The sequence below is a fragment of the Priapulus caudatus genome, unplaced genomic scaffold (assembly GCF_000485595.1).
Source record: "Priapulus caudatus unplaced genomic scaffold, Priapulus_caudatus-5.0.1 Scaffold95, whole genome shotgun sequence".
NCBI classification, from domain to species: Eukaryota; Metazoa; Priapulida; class Priapulimorpha; order Priapulimorphida; family Priapulidae; genus Priapulus; species Priapulus caudatus.
The window spans coordinates 566822-570141 of NW_014577156.1; the positions used below are offsets into that span (position 1 = coordinate 566822).

Genomic DNA, 3320 nt, shown 5'->3' on the forward strand with positions numbered 1-3320 from the left:
ATTATGGCCCATTCCTATTATGACAACACCAGGTTAAAAACCCTACACCCTATATATCAATTATATAATAGTTTTATATTATATATCTAACAATAAATATATAATATATATATATCTATAATTCAATATATATATAATATATATATATTATAATAATTATATAAATAGTTATATATCATCTAGGTACAATAGCAGTTACACACCCATGGTCGAGCGAGTATTGGTTAGGAGTTAGGGTTAGACTCGCTAGGGTTATGGTTAGGTAGGCCTAACGGTATAAGACTCCTAGACTCGTTAGGTTAGGGTTAGGGTAGGGTAGGGTAGATGTTAGGGATTAAGGTCATGGTTAATGGGAGTTTTTGAAACCTGGGATGTCAAATTAGCGAAGCCTGGCTGGCCCTCTAAGTTTAACAAAACTCATTAAATGTTTATCATCACCGACTGATAAAGGATCTTGCGATTCGACCCTTAGATCTAACCACATCAACAGTGTACTCAATACAAGACAGTGATGATATATGATGGATGAAGAAGAACATGCGCCGCAGCCCCAACTAGAGCATCGTAAATATGCACAAATGCACTCTTCTAGTCGTCGCACTGGTTCACACTCTTATTCTCAATACAATGCTGCAACTATCACGTGATAATGCAACATGAGAACATCAATTGGTGCGTCAATACTGATACGGGAAGTTGACGATTCAAGGGCTAAGACGTACCGGACCTTCCCACTCCGCCCAAACTATAGTGTGCTACACTGAAGTAAGTATACGCTAGCAGAATGTGGATACTCTCCCAACCGCGCCGAGCAGTGCATCAGTCTGACTTGTCAGACCAAGCGCATTTTTGTTAAAAAAACTACTGAAACGATGAAGTGTACATGGACTCGTGCCCCATACTATGGGTCGCGATAACTGCGAAATTAAGCAGGCCGATGAACAACACGAAAACAAAAAAATATTTTCTACAATGAAAAGGACCCGTGCCGAAGCCGAAACACAACCAATAACGACCATGTTGGATTTATGGCGCCCTATCGATGCACAGCTCAAAGCTTCTGGACAGCCCACAAACTGCCTCAATTGACAGCAGATTAACACCCCGCCCCTCCAACTCTCAACACTCAGGCACCACCGCACACTCCCCTCTCTTTCAAACAGCCCGCACCCGCTCCTCTCCGATCCCAAACCAAGCGGGCGGCGAGGCCGGCGCGTTCCGCCACCCCCGCGCTTCGGCCGCCGGAACCCACCCACCCCCGCGCAAGATCGTCAGGGCTCCAAGGTCTATGTTCCCCCACCGCCCCAGCGTACTGCGCCCCCGCACATCCAACACCCACGCTACGCTCCGCCCTCTATACCGCGGAACGTATCCCAGGATCACTATACTATTGATCAGGTTCAGATTAGATTCAGGCTTACGGTTAGCGGTTAGGGATAGGCGTAAGCGACTCACTAAACTCGTTAGTGGAGTAGGCGAGGTACCGGTCCGGCATAATAACTATAGTACCGCCAAGGGACTCCGGACTATATACATGGTCCGGACCGCTAGTACCCGGAGCAGGGTAACCGTTTCCGGGCATAACCCCCGCCGCCTGGCCCGAGCCGGAGAACATAAGACCCCTTCAGTCCCTCACTGGTGTTAAAAAAAGTCACTTGTAGTATGGATTTACACACAATTTCTAAGCTGACTTTACTAAGATTTTTGAACATGTCTCACACAGACATTGTGAGATCGATTCCATTTAATCACAAACTACGCACTCAACGGAATGGCACAAAAATCTCAAATGATTGAGAGTGAACATGAGATAGAGTTTCACCAGCTATAGTTCAAGAGGGAGAGAGAAGAGAGAGAGACGAGAGAGAGAGGAGAGAGAGAGAGACCCGAGAGAAGAGAGAGGTAGAGAGAAGAGGAGAGAGGAGAGACAGAGAGAGAGAGAGAGAGAAGAGATGAGAGAGAGAGAGACGAGAGAGAGAGCAGAGAGAGAAGAGAGAGATGAGATGAGAGAGAGAGAGAGGAGAGAGAGAAGAGAGAGAGAGAGAGAGAGAGAGAGAAACGAGGAGGAGAGAGAGAGAGAGAGAGAGAAGAGAGAGAGAGAAGAAGAGAGAGAGAGAGAAGAGAAGAGAGAGAGAGAGAGAGAGAAGTCGAAAGGCAATCAGAATATGGCAGCATGAAAACTTGCCAATCAAGCTGCATGGGTTGCGTAGTTATGAAGTACCGCTCGGATAGAGCCACAGTCAACATTGACCCATTAAATCGTAAGGACTTTCGGCCACAGACCTTTTCGGCCTACTGGACCTTTCCGTGACAGCATACCCGAAACCGATAGGCCGAAAAAGTCGTGCCGAAAAGAGCCGATTTCCTCCCTATACCTTAAGTTAAGGAGTGAATGTTCCCCCTTCCTTTACACCTCTTGACCTTTGACCTTTGACCCCCAGCTTCGACATCCCAACTCGTTTTGACGATCCCCCCCAACGACCCGAATATCGTGACCGTACGTCGAGCGGTTAAGATTTGTGCCCAACTGTTGACGGACGAACGGACGGACGCACGGACGGACGATCATGCGATTCTACAAGCTGCATCTGACTATGTCAGATGAGCTAAAAACACACTGTCTGTGTTCGTAACCAGGCTATCGGAATCAGGAAACACCCACCGGCGCTCTTCGTGATGTCATTTTTGCGCCGCAACGTTTTTGCAACGCTCCACTGGCAGCTTTGACGAGGCTCGTACGGGAGTTGGAAAGCAGCGTGGTAGTTTCCCAAAATGCAGTGCGCCGCCTATAGCCCTGTACTTGCAGCCATTTACATAAACTGCGCAACGGGAGCGAACGCGAGAATTCCGTCAGGCTTTGTGATTTAATTCGCGTGACACAGCTTGGTTATGAACACAAACACTATGTTTTTATAACAAGTGAACACTGTTCTTCAAATAGAAACAAAGATGGAGTAGAATGGTTGAATATTTGTGTTGTATTCGTATGAAATCAAGCGAACGTCGAGCGAATTTTGGCAGCACGCTTTCCTACCTGCTATATATTTATGCATCAGTGTGCAGCGGCAGCTAGCTCTAGTACTATAGCCCGCGTACAGTGACTGCCGCAGGGCTATAGAAAATCTTGAACTAGATTTCACAGCTGCACCAGCTCCCCAAAGTTTCCACAAAAAATCGCTCACAAAACGCAAAATGATCGAGCTTTTTAACACTTATCTATTTACGTGGACATCTCACCTATCTTTTTGAACACTTTCCACAACTTTACACCATGTATTTATGCATTTATTCCTCAAAGTGCTAGCACTACTTGTGTTTCG

The 3320-nt window shown here is 46.4% G+C and overlaps 1 long non-coding RNA gene across 1 annotated transcript; it reads left to right on the forward strand.

Annotated features, from left to right (window-relative positions):
- The first annotated feature begins 221 nt into the window (after positions 1-221).
- LOC106804989 lies at positions 222-1528 on the forward strand. The gene is made up of 3 exons (XR_001393386.1): positions 222-236; positions 299-310; positions 1410-1528. It is a non-coding gene; the product is annotated as an uncharacterized LOC106804989 (long non-coding RNA).
- Positions 1529-3320: the final 1792 nt, after the last annotated feature.